The 20412-nt window shown below is 43.6% G+C and overlaps 1 protein-coding gene across 1 annotated transcript in view; it reads left to right on the forward strand.

Annotated features, from left to right (window-relative positions):
• CIMIP1 (ciliary microtubule inner protein 1) overlaps positions 1-20412 on the forward strand; it is a 111499-nt gene that overhangs the window by 89838 nt on the left and 1249 nt on the right. The gene's annotated exons all lie outside the window — the stretch shown is intronic.

Consider the following 20412-nt stretch of genomic DNA (forward strand, 5'->3'; position numbering starts at 1 on the left):
TTCCTCTTCTTCTAGTAGGGCATTTCTTATTTGCCTTTCTTCTTTGTAGGTAGTCAGGATCGGAGTTCTAGGGTTCATGGGTGCCACCTAAATACTCAATTTAGGGGTGTTACAGGGAGTGGAAGGCAGTAGCCAATGGGCTGACCACCTTCTGATGGGAAGTGGGCATAGCCCTAACCCTAGTGGCCTAATTCCTTCTAAACAAGATGGAGGAATTTAAAAAGTAGTGCCCACTTCAGCTCGTCCACCTTAGGGGTGGGACTGACATGAAGTGGGCACACCTCCTAATCTGCCTAATTTTCTCACCTGTGCTGCCACCAAAAGTGGGGTCAAGACCGGGGGTTGGTCATCTGTCATTTGGAGAGATCTGGGTTGCATTTCAAAGGTGACAAGGCCTTTGAAACTCCCTGCCCTGGAATATCCATGCTGGTTTAGAAGAGGTGTTAACACATCCACCCAGAGCAGGCCTTTGTTCTGGGCCTCTGAGAGCATTTGCTGTCACCTCAGGGGGGTCAGAACTTGGTCCAGGATGGATACAATGGTTTGGTCCAGTCAGTGAACACACCAGTAGCTGGCCTGGTATTAAGGTGCCCTCTGAGTGTATTTTTAATAAATCCATCACTGGGGTCAGTGAGGGTTTATTATTTTGAGATGTTTGATTCCAAACATCCCAGGATTCAGAGGAGCCATCATGTAGCTGTGGAGCTCGTAATGACCTGTGTCCAGCACATGCATTTAAAAAGGCTTCCCTGTGCACCTTCTATGTCTTAGAATGGTCAGAGACTAGCAGGGTCATATTTACGCATGTATATTTGCCCTCACAAGTGCCTGGATGCACCCTACCTTATGGGTGACTTAAACTTGGCACATGCAGTGTTAGGGGACCTAGCACACAGGGGTGGGTGACTGGTCATGTTTTTAATTTAGCCTGCACTAACACACGCATTCTGCAATGGCAGCACTGTGTGGGTTTGGTGAGGGGTCCCTGAGGGTGCACAACTGGTGATGCAGTCGTCAGAGCCTTTCCTTAGCACCCCAATTCCTAGGTACCAGGGGTACCACTTACTAGGGACTTACAGTTGTAACTAAAGACTTTGCCAATTTTGCAGAACAACTGTGCAGATTTGGGGAAAGAGATTTAGCACTGGGGATCTGGTTATCAGAGACCCAGTGCACTAACAGTCAAAATCACACCAAAAAGTGCTGGGCTGACCTTATCAAAAGAGGCATTTTCCTACACTTGTCGAACAAAACCCCAATTTAGAATTTGTTATTTGTCACTTGGAGAGTGTGAAGTGTAAGGGCTACCTTGTAAGACACACAATAGGCTATTCTTCGTACCAAGTCTTAGAACATATTTGAGATTTTACTATAAAAAAAAATCCTATAACAAGGTCAGCATTCAACTTTGTTGCCATGTTAGCAGCTATAGGTTAAATTAGCTAACCAGTCTAGTGTACCTCCTTGTTGAATTGATCTGTATAATTGCGTGTTCCCCTTTATTGTTAGTTAGTTCTTTTTGCCACAAGAAAGCAAGCCATGTTATCCTTTTGACATTTATGTAATGTGATGTGAGACCTGTTGCCTCTCCACGCATTTGTTCATAGCTTTAAAGTGTTTTATGTACTTTCCAGGTCTTGACTTGCTATGTTCATCAATCACTTGTGTATCATTTAAATCCAATTTTTCAAATTCCCACGGCATGTGCTGACAAGAGAAAATAGTACTGGAGCAGAGGAAAGTTCAGTTTGACCGTACAAAAAATAGGTTCATTTCGAATAAGCTCTACAAATGTTTAATCTTCAAAGTTAATGACCCATATACCTTTAAGCAAAGTCCATCCTTAAGTGCAAAGAAAATTCCAAGTGCATCGGAGGAAAACATTAAATGACAGAGTACCAAGCAGAAGATTTGTGTTCACAAAGTGTTTTCAAACACCATGACGAGGAAAATAAAAAGTATATGCAAATATGTCTTGCTGTGGCAAACCCCAAATCACCGCATGCTGGTTTAAAAAAATTGCACTTCTTAAACAATGCTGGTTGATCATCGTGTAATGGTTCAGGATAATCATTATATAGATCAATTTTCACCCCATTGCAAAAAGTGTTTCAACGTGGAATACATTTATTTAAAAAATATATAATTCCAGCAAGGGAACAAGCTAAAATTAAATCTGAGGGGCGGGAGCAAAAATGGGAGCTTCGGTATTAATAGTTTTTTAAACAGTTTCAACGGGCAGGTGCATTCCATTACAAAGTATCCAAGGGCTAATCTTTCTGACAGATTCCAGGAAGCCACAATAAAAAAAACAGTTCATTTTTGTTTTTTAAAGCCTCAGGTTTTCGGTAGTTGCACATCCCATTGCAACTGCTCGGAACAGCCAAACCATTACTATAAAATAGATATTGTCTTTATATGTAAAGAAAATGTCGAATTTGCAGAATGAGGAAAAACACACAACGGGGAACTGGGAATGTTACAAAAGCATGTTTTCAGGCAAGGGCTCCAGTATAGTCTGCAAAGACCAGAATTATAAAGCAGAAGATTGTGAGCATTGTAAAACTTTGTAAGTGTGGATGGTGAATCTGTGCCAGAGCTGCTCTTCCTTCCTTTCTTCTAACCTTTGTATCGAACCATGATCATCTTCAGTTCTCAGGTCTTGATTTCTCACAGCACCTGTATAACAGAACCACTGTGGTCCTGTATAGATCACGCCTGTAACTCAAACATCTGCATAGAGCACTTTTGTTTTATGCCAGTTCCATTGGGCTCAATTGCACTTTCCTAGAAAGAGGCCGCGGACATCTCGATTTGAATTCTGGCTTGTGAAACAATCAGTGGAATGCTTGCTGGTCTACTCGAGGCGAGTAGCGATATGTTGTTTGTCCAAGCCTTTTCTTACCCAGTGTTTGTTGTGCATGGCCTTACTGGTTCCTGTGCGTCTCTATTTTTCTTTCAACCGGATATTTGTGTATGGATTCAACAGTAATCTTAGTTGTCAGGTAAGTGAAAATGGATAATTTACTGGTTATACATGGGTTAACCATCCATTAATCTTGCTGGAACATTTTTCTACAATGTCTTCTCTCCTCACGAGTCACCCTCTATTCTACATTTTTTACATGTATCAACTTAGCTGAAAGTTTTTTATGTTGCAAAACACAATTGTCAAGAGACTTTTGGATCAGCTATTACTCGTGCACCTCATAAGTACAGTTTCTTCTTTATTGTTTCTTTCTTTGTTCACAGGCCTTTTGAGTCTGGACTGAGTCTCCACTGGAGCTAAACTGGTGACATGTTGCAACTGCATCTTTCTGGAGAATAAACAGCAGTTTTCACATCTGTTCTGTAGAACGTCACCCAGTTTTACCTGTGGCAGGATGGTTCTTCATCAGTGGATTTTTCGTTGATTCAAAAGTTTGAATCATTTTGTGTTGTTGTGCAGGCAGCCCCTGATAACATTACAGCTTTAACAGTTTGTCATCCCTGTACAGCAACACAGTGATCTTTATTTAGTAGCACATCCACCTCATTGTAGATTGCCCAAACATCTGCTAATGTTGTGAATGCGCTGTGAAATCCGCTCTTCAGAGAGGCCCATGTAGCAATGTTTAGATTGGACATAAGTTAAGATAGGATAGTTTTTGTTTGTTTTTTGTTCTATAAAATTCTTGATTTTCTTTTGGTCTGTGCTAAAGTTCTGTACCTGGGAACATTCTATTCTGTTTTCCCAAAATCTTCATACCTTTTTCTTACCTGAACATAAACTGTATTAAGATTTATGTTATTTGTGGACAGAAGAACGTTAATGCAAGTCTGGTTAGAAAAGAGTGTCTTAACTATATGCCCGCTAATGTTGTTTCCAAGGTTCCATTTGAAGATCCTTTTCATCCATGACAAAACAAGGTTCCTGGATGAACTGGAGTGGAGGCTTGCTTTCACGCTAAGGGATATTCTTCCCTCAAAGGGTGGTTCAAGAAAAGGAAGCAATGTAAGGTACCACCAGCCAAACCAACATCTTTTGTGAAACTTTATGTTCCTGTGTATGATTTTTAGTCCTGATTAATGTACTTTATCTGTCCAGAGCTTTGAAATATGTTGACCAAAAAGCTGTGGAGGGCCTGTGATTTAGACCTGCTTATTTATAATCTTGTGAATCAGGGTAGGGTAGTATTGAAGGTGGAACCAGTAGATAGCCCATTCCTTCACCGTTTTAATCCTCCATAGCTTCTTTTCACACAAAGATCACACTTCATACTGGACAGAAATATGTACGCCTATCTGGATGACGAAGAGATGTCTTGCGGAGGGTGAAGGTTCATCATCACTCAGAGAACTCTTGTACCAGACTAACTTCAGGATCGTGGTTTTCAACTTGCATAGTTGATTGGCTTTTTTCCTTTTGCAAAGTATTACAAAAGTAATTCCAAGATGCCCGTCCATGCATGCACATATACACTGGTAAACATCTGAGAATGGCTTTTATAAAACAAATGTAATACAAGTACCATTCCTTGACCAACATACATGCACATTCTTGAAATGCCTCTGCGACCATCTTTGAATGTTTTTTAAACTGTGGCTGCCTGTGTGTCTGCATGCAAACACTGACTGTCATCTTTGAATCGTTTTTTATTGCACAAAAACACTCAAAGAAAACAAGCATTGGCAAAGGAAATAGCTTGGCAGTCAAAGTCAGGCATATGGCTTTATTAATGCATTCTTAATGCTTGTTTTTGTGAAGGGGTTCTTCTTCTTTTTGGAAATTCACCAAAATGGAGCTTCATCTGCATGGAGTCATCAAGGAAGGGTTCTCTTTTTGGATTTTTCTCTGAAATGAGGTAGAACCCATAAAAAACAGATGGCAAGCAAGAGGTTTTGACAGACAACAGGAAATATCTGACCTCCGGCGCATAGATACTTTATGGAAACTTGTAATCTTAGAACCCTGTAAACACTTGAAGTGCAGCAACCCACCAAACAGGCTGATCCTGTAGAGGAGTTGTAACCACCAAGTTAAATATCAGGGATGAAATTCTAGCCACACAACATAATGGCTGTTCTTCTCCTGTTATACTCTTTGACCTATATGCCAGCTTTGACACTATTGACCATGGAGAGCTGCTCCATGGACTATGCTTAATGCACAAAACTCTGTAAACCCACTCACTAGTCTACATCTCCAGAATGTTACACTCCTCTCAATTGGGCTGCATTTTATCGTCTAGAGTTCCCAATAAAACCCCCATGTGCTTTAATACATAGAGGCATCTGGAGTTATTGAACTACATGTTCAGAGCTCAACAATGTGGAATGTTTTCCTAGGACTTGAAAACTGAATTAATTTCCACAGTATTCCAGAGGCTCACCTCTACTAGGGGTGAAGTGAGGCCCTCTGCCGCTCACCATCTACTCTGAAAGTTCTTCACCTCCCTGTTGGAAATGGCCCTTTTTTCAGAGCTACCCTGAAACTTTTCTCCTTCTTCCTCCTATTTTTTCTGATTTGTTGTTGCTGGTTATTGTCCCTGTTTACTTTACCACTGCAGGTCAGTGCTAAAGTGCAAGTGCTCCCTATGTAAATTGTATTGGTGATTGGTTTATCCATGATTGGCGTATTTGATTTACTAACAAGTCCCTTATAAAGTGCACTATGTGTACCCAGGGCCTGTAAATAAAGTGCTACTGTGGGCCTGCACCCACATGAGTAGCCCTGTAAACATGTCCCAGACATGCCACAGCAGTGTCTGTGTGTGCTGTCTTGCACTGCCAATTCGACCTGCCAAGTGTACCTACTTGCCAGGCCCAAACCTTCCCTTTTACTATGTGTAAGCCACCCTTAAGGTTGGCACAAGGTAGCCCGATGGGCAGGGTGCAATGTATGTTAAAGGTAGGACATGTACTGATGTGTTTTACATGTCCTGACAGTGAAATGCTGCCAAATTTGTTTTTCTCTGTTGCAAGGCCTATCTCGCTCACAGGTCGACATGGAGACTGTCTTTAAATATATTTTAAGTGCAGTGTCCCATTGGAAGCAGATTAAGATATGGTGTTTGGGGTCTCTGAACTCACAATTTAAAAATACATCTTTTGATAATGTGTTTTTTAGATTGTTAGTTTGAAAATGCCACTTTTAGAAAGTGGACATTTTCTTCCTTTAACCTTTCTGTACCTCTGCCTGTTGTGTATTACATGTCTGGGTCCAGCTGACAGTTAGGTTGTGTAAATTACCTCTAGACAGTGACACAAAGGAAGCTGCGGTGTAGCCTGCACAGCCTGATGAGTCGCCTGGGCTAGAGTGGGGAGGGATGAGTTGACACTTACACCAGAAAGGGCTGTGCCTGTCCTGTCACAATGCAGTCTGCGACCCCATGGAGTGTGTCTGGGGCAAAGCAGGATCTTGTCAACAACAGAGACTTTCCTCTGAAGGTTGCCTACTTTAAAGGCAGAAAGGAATATAAGTAGTGGACCCAAAACCCCAGACTTTGAGAACACTTCCGGTTCAAGAGAAACTTTTGGCAAAGTTAGAGGTGAGGAGCTGGAGGAGTAGTACTGTCCCTTTGCTGTGTGCTCTTTGCTGGGTTGCCCTGCAGTTGCTGCTTCTGGCTTAAAGAAGGCAACAACTGGACTTTTCTCTGTATCCTGCTTGTGAAGGGCCGCTGCACCTGTAAGACCTGTAAGCCCTGCACTCCGCATTGCCGTCTCACACTGCATCCTTAGCCTCCCTGACGATGACACTCCACGCTGACACCCATGTTACTGCCTGCATCGTGGCATGTGGACACCGTTCGTGAGGTACACAAATTACTGTCCCATCCTGCACTGCAGCCCCTATCCACCGAACACTAGCATCATCGACTCCAGTATCATCAACGGATGCCTCTGTCTGCACCACAACACGTGGGCACCCACCCTGCACCACACCGCCACCTTGGGCCTCCTGACGAAAGTGCTTCAGCAACAATGACGCCGCAGCTTCCACTGTAAACCGCATGTCCCACCGCCTCACTTCACACCGCAGCCCTGATCCACCAACGCCTGAAGTACACCGTCACCGAGCCGCTGCCTGCACCGTGACCTGTGGACACTACACGTCGGACCATCTTGCTTCGCACCGCAGCCCCGTCGCCATCAATGCAACTGCTCCTGACTTCGTCATCATCCCAGAGTTCAGTCTGCAATGCGGGTTACTTCAAGGGCCCGACGATCCCCACACCGACCTCCGTAACCGATGCCTGCGATGCTGCATCCTGGATCTCATCACAGGAATCACAAAGCCCTACATTTCCAAGGTACTGTTTGTGTATCTGGCCTGCGATGTGGCGGCCGGCCTGAACTATTGGATTTGTTGATCACGATGCCGTGATAGCCCCAAACAGAGCTATCGACTTCGTGTAACAGTATTTTTAAGTTAATTCTTGCAAAATTCATATCTTTATGATTGTATGTTGGATTTTTCACATTTTGGTATTGTTTAACACAGAGAAATATTGGCTATTTTTCGAAAACTGGTGTGGTGCTTCTGAGATAAGCCTGACTGTTCATGCCAAGTTACCAATGGGGTGAGCAAGGGTTATCTGTGTTGGGTATGTCCCTTATCCTGACCAGAGTAAGGGTCCCTAGTGATTGCCAACAATCTAACACTTCCCATACCACTGCCTCAACAGATTTATAAGTTGCCTAGGACCCGTCTTGCTTCCTCCACCGAAAACAGCAAACACATGGCTGTGTGGTGGTATCTACCTCATATCCACCATCTCTTCTCACTAGTCAGTGAAACCAAGACAGAGACTGTTGTCTGACCTTTGCATGATCAACCTTTCATCTCTTGCTTTGTAAGACCTTCTTTTAAATTCCTAAGGTGCTCAGGGCCTCTACAAAGCTGGCTAAATTAGCTATGTCTGTACTGTTGATAAAGAATAATATAACTTAAGCTTTTATTTATCGACGATGACTGTCTCCAGTTGAGTACACATTTTAAACCAACCCAATTCAAAAAAAATTGGAGTCATTGCTAGGGAGCAGAAGACCATATCTCTGTCACATCATAACTCGTGTGATATTTTGAGCAGTTTGTGCATGACTGGGTAAATTTGTGATCAAGGACATAATGAACAAGGGCCTCCATTATGAGTTTCCTCTTATCTCTGCATGGAGATACCAGGGCTGGTATTAAAAGTTCAAGTGAGTATCTTCTTGTAAGGTAATGGGGACCATATGCTAAAGTTTTATGCAAACAAAACCACTGAAATTCACCACTTATATTTATCTCAAGGAACTATAACTTGTGCCCTAAGGTAACTATATCCTACGCCCCCACCATGCACCATCTTTTCATCACTGAGTTATACTGACTTTAGGGCACGAGAAACAGTTCCTTGAGATAACTATAACTAGTGAAGTTCAGAGAGTTTTTTTGTTTAAAACAGCATGTTTTAACTGGCATTTACATCTAACTATAATGTTCCTTTAACCTTTGGTTTGGCAGTGAATTTTTAAAGTTTTTTTTAACGTGTAATAGAATATAGTTACAATTCCTAAATATAGTGTCACTTTAACCTTTGGTTTCTTTCAGTGAATTTTATGTTTTTTATTTTTTTTAACATAAAGTAATATTTTATTACTATACATAAAGCCAACCACCTCCTGCTCGATCTTTGACTAACAACTCACAGGCTGCCAGGGTTGGCTACGGGGCCATCCAATGTCAGAAAGGCACCCAACCCCAGGCTGCGCATGGCTGTCTGGACTTGGATGCAGGGCCTAGCCTCTGGCCAGGCCCTGCAGCCAACCTCCCGCTGGCTGCCAACCTGGCCACGTGTGATGTCGGGTTGGCCTTAGGTCCCCAAGTACCTCATCTCCCAGGGCTTATTTTTTTAAAGGGGAAACGGGTGCACGGCTACCCATACTGGTGTTGTAGGTTTCCTTATGCACAGTCTTACATACTGGGGAATAGCATTGTTTGTAAAGCTTAGTGGCACTCCGCCTTCTTCTATTTTACTAGCTTCATTTGTTTGTTCTTTTACTTAGGAGGACTAAAACAAGCTATGTCTGTGCGTTCATTTTCAGCAACAAAAAAAAAGTTTGGGCACAATTTCCACCTGTCCATGCATTTGGGGAAGTTTAATTTCATCAGAAAGTGTGTTACATTGTCCCACTAGTTTACAACGTAGGCAGTTGTTGGTCGCAAACATTTATGTTCTACAGTTCACATGAAGTTGTACAGTTGAGTCCCTAAAATTGCTGATCCATCATCTTTCAGCTGTTGGCGTTTGTTCTTTATTTACTGCTGTACCTTGGGCTTACTTTTTACCAATAGGGGCGTCAAGATTATTCTGTGACAGGTGACCTCAAGTCCACGGATGTGCACTACTAGTCACATAAATGCAATTGCGCTGTTTTACTGAGTTTCATGTGAGATTACGAAATGATTTGTGCGACAAATGATATGTTAATTTAAAATTTTTAAAGACCCTGTCTCATATGTTAGGTCTGCTGCTCTGTGGTATTTTTCACTGGTCGGTCATTGGAAATTGACATAAATAGAATTTTGATTGGTTGTCTCCTCTTATTCTGTGAACCTTTGTTTTGTTTACATAGTAGGTGGGTTGGTCCTTTTATACTATACTGTCTAGAAACCAGGGGTGGCTCCTTCACAATGGTGAAGGAACGTCACACCTCCTCCCCCGGCTAAGCCAGGAGCTGAAAGTTAAAACGATATTTCATTATAGCTTTATCTTTCGGCTGCTGGATGTGAAGGGAGGGGCGGGGCTGTGCCATGGGAGATGGGAGTGGGGGAGTGTGCACCTAAGTGCGCATGTGTGTGTTTGGCTAGCCGGCTCAGGCCGGCCAAACACACATGCACACGTAGGTTTCTCCAACCCCGCGGTGTTTAACAGCTGGACTGGACAAACAGCACAGACTCCATGGCTGTGTCTGAGCAGCAGTCCAAGCTGCTCAGGCCAATCCTGATGCTGCTTTCATGCTATTTTTAGCATTCGAGCAGTGCCAGGATTGCTGGGAAGCCTGTGCTGGTGTCCCAGTGAATGCTGGGACACCGCATTGAGGTAAGGAAGAGGAGCAACACGGCTCAGGCCGGCCAAACACACATGCACACGTAGGTTTCTCCAACCCCGCGGTGTTTAACAGCTGGACTGGACAAACAGCACAGACTCCATGGTTGTGTCTGAGCAGCAGTCCAAGCTGCTCAGGCCAATCCTGATTCTGCTTTCATGCTATTTTTAGCATTAGAGCAGTGCCAGGATTGTTGGGAAGCCTGTGCTGGTGTCCCAGTGAATGCTGGGACACCACATTGAGGTAAGGGAGAGGAGCAACACGGTAGGAGGCCGCAAGGGCAGAAGGTACGTTTTTATTTTATTTTATTTTTTATGCCCCCGGCACCCATTCCTCCCCTTCCCTTGAGATTTGCGGCACTCGCCACTGCTAGAGACAGTGTTATTTTCGCACCTTTTATTAGCAGCCATAAGTATGGCTTTTTTACTTTTTCCTGGTTACAGAGCTCCTTCCAGGGCGATATTAGAATTGTTTGCCCTGCCTCATTATCAAATTTACAGGATGAACCAAAACTTTTAAATAGCTGACTCTTGTACTTTTTAAACGTTGAAATCAGACTTCATTGAGGACCTTGTTGAGCCAGCTCCCTGTTCCTCAGTTGTATATCTGTAGTAGCATAGTGTCTCGGGGTTCAGTTGACACACTGTCAACTTTGTGCCTTCATTTTTCTCACTAAAGGGCATTTTTACTCACACTTAATGCTTATGACTTTTTATGTAGAAAGGTGAAAAGAAACAAAAACTGCTGTGACGCGGTTAACGCTAGCCACACCACAGCCCTTTTTGTTCCTGACTTTATGCCAGGTTGCACAGCTTCTTGTGCGGCTGTGCAACATGTCTAAAGCATTGACAAAGCCAAAAGATCTCACGTAGGTGAAACATACTGGCTTTGCCTCTCTCTCGCTCTCTCTCTCTCTCTCCCTCTCTCTCTCTCTTCCCTATCCCTCTCCCTCTCTCTCTTCCCTATCCCTCTTGGCCAAAGTCAGACAATGAAAGATAATGACAGCCAGTCCCCCACAACGGTGCACAATAAGCAGTGGAGGGGCTATTGTACAATATTTCTCTTTCAACCTTTACTTCCTCCTCAAACTTCTCTGATCCTGAACTTTAGCAGACTAGGAATGGAATTGCCTATGAAATGCATACTGTAACCCTAACTTTGAAAAAGGGCTTTTTGGCCTTTTACTACTTCTTGCTCACCCACTTACTATGCATCACGGGTGAGCTGGTGCTTTTTCAGTTGTAGACTTTTCACTTTGCAACTTTGTCTAGTATAATTGTTTGAATTGCTGTTCTGTACCAGCACCCCTGCTTATCTTGCAGACAAGCAAGCTCACTGTCTCCGGTGGCTCTCGGCACACCTGCAGCCAGGCCACCATCAGACTAGAGACCAAAAAGTGTAAAACGTGTTAAAAAAGAAAAACAAGGAAGCAGACCTGCACCCAGGATCTGGAACAGAATCTCCACATCCAATAGGACCGCACCAGTGCTGTTGTAATGTAGAAAAGATTTGAAGAAACATCTCTTTAAAGAACACTACAAACCAATGCAGTAACAATCCAAAATGCTGATACCTCACCTATAATTAACTGCATTTTGACGTTGACACTGTATTGTGCTCTACCACCTTTCTACCATTCTGAGGGTTTTGCATACTAAGATTAAATGAGAATTTATCTGCCACCATTCTGCCAAATGCACGTCAAGATTTTTTGCATGAGGAAAGTCCAAAAAAATAAAAAGCTCCTGCCTCAGATAACGTGTTTTCATCAGCCTTCGGGCGTGTGATTGATTTGTCTATTGAGTGGCATATTTATTCCAGTGAGCTTCTGAAGAGTTATATAATAATGAATGGATGTCTATCACTTGGTCTATCACTTTGTAATGAAGTAGTCGATAAAAGCACATTAGCAAAGGCGTTGTTGCTGGTCTGTCCCAGCAATGCTTTTAATATGTCTATCCATGGAATTTTAGGGCTCGCCTAAAGGCAGCTTTCGCTGTCTCACCAGCCTCATGCAATAGACTCATAATTAGAAAATACAAACATATGTAAAGGCAGCTTCAGCTTTCTTGCCTTCCTCATGCAATAAAGAACAAAAATATAAAATACATACAAATATACCTACAGAGGGGTTTTGCTTCAGCAGTCTCCATATATAGGTCTATTTAATTGTCACTTACATTATGTTTCCACTCATTACACCATAAAGCATGGGCCTATGAATCACCCATTGTACCGTGAGGTACAACAATTGCCTACACACCCAGTTGAAAAGAAGTGCTCTTCTGTGCCAGGGTGGTGTGCCAATACTTTACAATGCAATGCTTTTTTCCTTCCTTCCGTTTGTTTTTTTTTTTAAATAATTTTTTGTCATCCTTGTATACTTTTTTTGTAAATCATTTTCATGGAAACTGTGGAAACAATTGTAGCAGTTTATAAACCCTGGCAAATATGCATGTGCTTTGACATGTTAGGGACCATGTCAAGTACACTGCAATACAGACATCATACAGACTTGTATGCTCCTCTCTAGGTACCTCCATTCTCCCAGTTACTTCTAGGGGTCAATGTTAAGACAACAGTAGAGGAGGAGGAGGGAAAAACAGTGATAAATGCAGGACATCCAGTGTAGGTGTGCTGACAACAATAACGCCGATATGCCTGATATAGATGTTGACAAGTTCACTATGGCAGCAGATTCCAGTCACCCATGCGAAATGCTATCAGAGTTTACTAGGGCACAGCTCCCATGGTCCCAGAAGGGTGGAACCTCAGGTCAAGAGGCTGGTTATCAGTCCAGGTTATTCATATTGTCAGACTTATCGCTACTTAGTGGATGCATCTCTGTAGTGAGCGAATTTATAATGTCCCCCAATTGACAATATCATCCAATGCTTTCTCATCAGTTTGGACCTCATTCAGGCACCACTCCTCAGCCAGCACCCACACAGTCATGTCATGCAACCCAGCATCATACGTGGGCACTCTTGTCAAGATCCAATGGATCACAATGCGCCTTTTCCCTAAAATCAATCCCAAAGCAGTGAATAGGTACAGTTTTTCCACTTTTTGGGTTTCGATTTAAACCCCAGCATACATTGTTTTGCATCCATTGCCACCTGTATAGGCGTCAGCCTGGTAAGAGTTGCCACAAAATTTCTGCCCAGTAGATACTCACCAATCTGAAGTTGCATAACATATGGAGGAGCATGGCTGTGTCATTCCCACATTTAGGGCAGTTAGGTGACACTGGGGGAATATTCTGTGCATTCTCAAGTGGGTCAGATGGATGTGAATCAAGACATTCAAATGTGACAACTTGTCATCATTTTATCCTTATATTATGTGTTCAGTTGCAGTAATTCGAAACCAGTAGTAGCGTTTCTGATGGATACTTCTACTTGTTGATTCCTCACCGGTAGAGTAATCCCAGGTATCAGACTGGATTTAGTCACTTCAGAGCTCATGCATCATTGGTAAGCTGCTATTGCTTTCCATCGAGGCTGGTGCCTCAGATGTTATCAATGAAGCCATATAGCCCCAGCTCGATGCAATGTCACCCATTACCTTTTTTCCTCACCTTCAGAGAAAATCTGCAGCTTGTTCTGTCCTGAGAGTTGTGAGGTTTTTCCTCACACAAAATTCTTCACTGCAGTGTCATGCCACCCTCAAAATGTTCAGACTTTAAGCCCTGTAGAGCCTGTAAGAGACAGATATCCATCACAGACCCACATTCCATTTGTTTATGGTGCTTGGGATCAGACTTCTATTCTTGCTTTTGCGACTCTTGCCTGTGCATACATCTTAATGCCATCAAGGAACCCATGGCCAAACTGTTAATGGCCCTTGCACATGATGAAAAGCAAGTCAGTGAAGGTCAAGGTCCTACTCGCTTCCTTGCATTCCTCAGGCACAAAGTAAAAGAAGCACAAAAAACGAGGCAGATGTAAGTCTCCCAGATGACCCTGATCTACAACAGGATCTTTACCTCTGATTTGGATTTGGTCATGGTAGAGTCAACTGATCCTTCTCCAAGTGGCTCTGTGCCTGCTTCTTAGCCAGACTCCACCAATGCCGACTCCTTCCTTCCCTATACTTTTGGTGCCAAGGCCTTCAAACAGGATCCTTCGATGTTGGTCCCTCTCTCTTTCCTGGAGTTTCCCACACCTGGGTCTGATCTGGCTGCGTTCCTTAACGTAATGTTCATGGTTTGTGCCAAGGTATCGAACCCTTCGGGAGCACGTCTTGGGTGGGGAGCACGATTAGGTCTCTCAATTGTAATGCTTATGGTGCCATATTGCGTGGGACCTGTGGTGACTTCATGAACCTCAACCTTCACACCAGTGCACAGCTACACAAACTCATCACTGGCGTTTGTGCCTGGTGCCGCCAATGAAACCAGTGCCACATCACCTCCACCGCTGCTGGAGCCATACTCAGTGCCGGCGTGTTGCCTCTCCACCCATGAAGCACTAAGTTGATCCTCTGTTAGTGGGCTAGACACTTCTCTAGAAATGGACATGGAATTCCCTGCTGAAACTCCAGTCTCTGAAGTCATGTCACTTCACTCAGTGATAAGGAAGGCTGCAGAGGTATTGGACTTCCGGGTACCCTCTGTCAATATTTAAACCAATTACCTCACAGAAGTGCTGCTACCTACGAACCTGACATCTGACCCATTACTGGCTTTCAAAGAGGTCTTGCTGGAGCCTGTCATGGCAGCATGGAGAGTCCCTCTTCAGCTCCAGCTGTTATTAGTAAAGTAGCCAGATGCTATCGTTCAGCTCCAGGGGACCCTGCTTTTCTATCAGCCCACCCATCGATAGAGAGCCAGGTAGTTAAAACTGCATGCTCCTCAAGCCAGTTGCAGGTGATAATTTCCTAAAATCCAGTCGGACAGATAATTCAAGCAAATGGAGGCATGGGGGAAGAAAATCTTCTTGCTGGGAAGTGTGGTACTGAAAGCATTAAATGCCAACTGTCTGCTTGCCCGTTAAACACATGCTATATGGGATATGATTCATCTCATTACCCCTCATGTGCTGGAGGACTTGCACAGACACTTTCAACAGGTCATCAAGGATGGGCAAAATGCCTTCAGGCATATCATGAGCTCAGGCCTAGATACCGTTGACTTTGTGGCAAGAGTGGTGGGCACGTCCATATTGGTTCTCTATGATGCCCCCATAGAACATTAGAATTCTCCAGTGATATACAGGCCAATTCCATAAATCCATCCTTCGACCAGATCAGTGTGTTTGGAGATAAAGCAGATGCTGTCTTAGAGAGGTTTAAAGCCAGCAGGATGATGGACCTCTTACTGGGCCTTTAACAGCAGCATCCCCAAAGGGACTACTGCCAGTTGTGTTTCTTTCAAGGTTTGTTTTAGTGCTTCCTCCTTTCAGCAGCAACAGCCTTACCAGTCACAAGGTCAACCACCCCAGAACCAGTTTGTACACCAATTCGAGGATAGAGTCAGAGGAAAAGGCTGCAGATCTTTCCAGCAACTCTCCTACTTCTCTTCGTCCCTACCTGCCTCCATCAAGCAGTCTTAGTTCTCTTTCCCAACCACATCTGTTGCTTGTGGTAGAGTGGGTGTCCTCCTTTCTACTGTCCTGGAAGACCATTACGTCTCACTAGTGGGTCCTCAAAGGGGTTACACTCTTTCCTTCCTTCAGGTTCTACCCCACAACCCCCCCCTTTTTCTTCCTCCACCCCATATCACCTGGCCATCCTTCAACAAAAGGTGGGAGCACTTCTGCAGAAAGTAGCTGTGAAGTTAGTGCCAGAGCAGGAAAAGAGTCAACAATGCTACTTCTGTTATTTCCTTGTACCCAAATAGGATGGCGGTCTCTGTCATCATCATCATAAATCTTTATTCAGTTATAATTATAACTATTAAAAGAACATAGTATCATAATACAAACATGTAAAACAAATTCAGACAATATACACTCAGTGTGAATACAAAGCATAAAAATGCTAAAAAACAGCAGATAAAGCATCCCATAAAAGCACAGCCATTATAATAAAATGTTCCTATCATAACAGTAAAGTTATTCAGGTCTAGAGAATGCAGCTCTTAAAAAGCAAAAAAAAACCAGCAAATATAACGTGCGTTGAGTGGGAGCTGAAGAAACTTAAGAGCTGGGCGATCTTGCATAAAATTCAGGGATTTAAGTAACAGGAAGTTAAACAATCTTCTAGGTACACTAAAGTATTTATAGAACATAAATAAATGTAGTGTATCCTGCGGAGACGTGTTGTTGCAGCCGCAGGGCCCCAAAGTGCCAGGCAGGCTGTATCCCTTTCACTAGGAGATGCCTGGAGATGATGCAACAGGTTAAATTGGAATCTGGCCAGGAGGAATCTATCTCTCTCACTAGTTACAATAGATAAACATGGTTCCGTAGACTGAACTGTTTTCAGATATTATGCCCCGCACCATAGGATTCACCAGCTCTATCTCTTTGAAGGGATTACTTTTTAAAAACGTATCTCTCACCCGTTTCAGCTCCAAGGGGCACCTAGGTTAATAAAGGCTACCTTCACATGCGCCAGCCAATGATTTTTGTGTGCATAATCAAGGGACGGACAGTCTGAAATAATCTGCCTGTTCAGCTGAGGACCCTCCCCAGTCCATATCTTGATCCAACATAACAAGGGTCTTAAAGCAATTATGCCTCCTACGTATTTTATTCATAGCTACTTATAGACAGAGAAAACCAGTGTCCTTTTGGGAACCTGCAACATACACCTTTAAAAGATGTTTTCAGCGGTTTGGATGTTATCAGCTTTCATGTATCCCCATACCTTGCTACCATAAAGAGACTTGGAGACACATTTAGCCTGGTAGATCTTGACTAAAATACTGGGCGGACCTGGAGCATTAGCCTCTGGGGTAAGGTAGGCACAGCACCCATTGCCTTAACAAGTTCACCTTTTCTTGCATCGGTCAGTAGCTTGGAGGTTTTTGTCCGCATCAAACAGCACCCAAAGGTAGGAAAAAGCCATGACTTTAGTCAAGTATGATTTCCAACCTTGAAAGTTTTTGAACTGGGCCAATTACAATCACATAAGACTTAATAAAGTTTACTGTGAGGCCCAAGCTAGCCATGAAGGTGACAAATGTATCCAATAATGACTGCAGTCCCACGGTGGTCCGGGCCATGTGGACCATGTCATCTGTCAATATTAACAATCTCATCCCTACCCTTGGATAATTAGCATTCGCTGACAGAAGGGCATGTTCCAAACCATTAATGAAGAGGGTTAAAAGAAAAGGGGTGAGAAAGCATCCCTGCTAACTCCCTTGCTGGTTCTAAAGGTCTGGGTACAAGCCCCGCCCTAAGAGTACCACACTGAGTATGTAAATCTGATAAAAGAAGCACAATGTCTGGATCCACCCCGATCGCAAGATCGCAGTTTCCTACATTTGACCCTGCCACAGGCAGACGTAAGGTCAATGAATGCCAGATAAAGTGACTCGGGCCGGGCAACAGTATACTTGTTTATAATTAATTATGGGCTCAGACATTGGTCCGTTGTGGATCTGCCCAGCCTGAAGCCGTATTGTGCCTCAGAAAATATATCATTCTCATCTATCCACAACATCTGCCTATTTAAAAGTACCCACCCCTGAGGATCCTTCTAGGTCTGCTAGCTTTCTGCATTCTCCTAGTGATACATGCAAGTTGACACATGAGGGCCCAGCAGTGGCGCTTCCGCAGGCTTAGGCTTCAGTGTGGGGGAGACCTATTGGACTCCATTGTGATTTCCTTTGAGATCCCTTCCGACAATGAGTACGGTAGTGACGAATGCCTTCACCTTATGGTGGGGAACACACCAGTAGGACCTGAGGATCAGAAGCCTATGGTCCTAGAAAAACAGCTCCTTTACATCGACCTGTTGGAACTGCAGGCAATTCGGCTGGCGCTCAAAGCCTTTCTCAGCTTCTTCTAAGGTCAGTCCGTCCAGATCTTGATGGACAATATGACATCAAAAAGGAAGGGGAAGTAGGGTTTCATCTCCTTTGTCTGGAGGCATTGTGACTGTGGTATTGGGTGCACTGCCAAGGGATCTGGTTTACTGACAATCGCCTAGTCGGGCCTTTGAATGTTAGAGTCATTAGCTTGAGCAGGGGTTTATTGTGCCAATTACAAAGGGCGACTTTTGCGAGAGGTTATCCAGGACATCTTCACCCACTGGGGAATCCCCCCGGTGGACCTGTTCGCCTCCATGGACAATGCTCAGTTCCAGGTTTTTTGTGCTCTCCAGTATCCATTAAGGGAGCACTGGGATACATGTTTCAGTTGGAACCGGATTTCTGCTACACTACACATTTCCCCCATTTCCTTGATTCCTCGGGTTCTAGGGAAGACCAGGCCCAAGTCATTCTCAATACCGGAGATTTGCCAAGGATTGTGTGGTGAGCAGAACTTCTGTGCTTCTCCAGATGTCCTCCGCTCAATCTGCCATTCAGACCAGACCTCCTTTCCCAGCCAGAGAAGATGGTCCTGGACCCGAGACTCCAGGGACACTAGGTGATTCATATTATTCTTTTGGCGCGTTGCCCCATCTAAAAAAAAACAGTTTACTCTGGCAGATTGAATAGCTTTGTTGAATGGTTTGGGGTAACAACGTAAACTCTTTGAGGGCCATGTTGTTGCAGATCCTAAAATTAGCGTTTTCTCTTGCCCAGGCGTGTTATGCAATTGGCACTCTCAATGGTTCCTTGGCGGTGTTGTCTTTGTTCCTCTGTCTGCCAGACCAACCTTTTTTTCTTCAAATCCCCCTTGCGTATATGTTTTGAAGTGGTTAACAAATCTGTATCCTCTGACCCATTTTGTTGTTCCCCAGTGGGACCTAAATGTGTTGGCTTTTTTGATGGGGACTCGGTTTGAGCCCCTATACAGTTGTCACTTATGGATGTAGACCGTGCTTATTCTTGTTGTGATAACATCAGCCAGACAGGTGAGCTAAATCCGGACTCTTCGCTCCCTCCACTCTTTACATGTTTTTACCCTGACAAATTGGTATTGAGGAGCAGGACTGCTTTCCTGCATAGGGTGACTCCTTTCCACCTCCGTCAGTTCATAACCCTTCCCCCATTCAATGTCCTGCCCCAACCCATGAATGAGCAGGAGCTGTGGCATGGATTGGTTCCTAGGCAGACTGTTGACTACTATATTGAAAGTTCTAAGGACATTAGTCTGGATGACCAGCTCTTTGTAAGGTACTGTGGTGCCAAGAAGGGTAAAGCGGTGTAGAAGAGGAATCTTTAAAGATGGATCCTCCTCTGCATCAAGACCTGATATACCTTGTGATGAAAGAACCAGCTGATGGAATCAAGGTCCATTCTTTTGTTGCCAAAGCACCACTTCTGCCATTGCAAGAGGTGTTCCAGTTGCATAGATCTCTGAGGCAGCCACGTCGGTGTCCCTGCACACATTCGCCACGCATTACTCCTTGGATTCTGTGGTGGGTAGGAGTGGAATTTTTTCCAGATCCGTTTTGCAGGTTTGCCTAGTATAACAATCCAATCCATCGACCCTCTGCCTAGTGTTGGTATGGCCACATTTGAGGAATCTGCAGGTAGATCTATCCATTAGAAGAAATTGTTACTCAACTACAGAAACAATATTTCTAATGCATACTCTGCTACCTGCAGATTCCTCACCAACCCGCCTGCGTCATCGTTTGATGATTAGTTAGAGGGAAAGTTAATGAGATCCCAAATATGTATCTTTTGCACACTTCACTAATTTATTCATCTCAATCCGTCCTCTGTTTGAAGGCTGGAAAAAAATGGATGGAAACAATGTTGTTGCTCGCAGGTGGGTGATTTGTAGCTGTGGTGATGCCATCTTAAGCCATTTCCAGCGCTGAGCCTGTGATTTGCATGAAAACTTAAAATGGTTTCTATATCTGTGCTAGGGTGCATGGTCCTGTGATGGATCACCCGGACTGTTTAATTAAAATTATATGCAATGGTTAATTTTGTGATAAAAAAATATATATATTACAAGCCTGTAGCTGCGACGTTTAGGCAGCAATGTATGTTCTTTTTATTTTTTTGACAAAGGCTTGCAATAAAAAAATAGACAAAACATCTTAACCATCACACCAGATTACCAAAGCCAGACCGATTGGCTTTGCTAATGCTTATTTTCATCAATTTTGTGGGTCTTTTGCATTTGACATATTGGTTGTATGATTGCTGTCCTCTAAATGTGGGTTCTTTTATGGTGTGTGCGGTGTGATCGGTGCCCTCTGGTTTTCTAGACCAATTTTCTTGCATAGTTCATTTCAGTTACTACAATTTCATCCAAGGATAGA

Source organism: Pleurodeles waltl, chromosome 7 (assembly GCF_031143425.1).
Source record: "Pleurodeles waltl isolate 20211129_DDA chromosome 7, aPleWal1.hap1.20221129, whole genome shotgun sequence".
NCBI classification, from domain to species: domain Eukaryota; kingdom Metazoa; phylum Chordata; class Amphibia; order Caudata; family Salamandridae; genus Pleurodeles; species Pleurodeles waltl.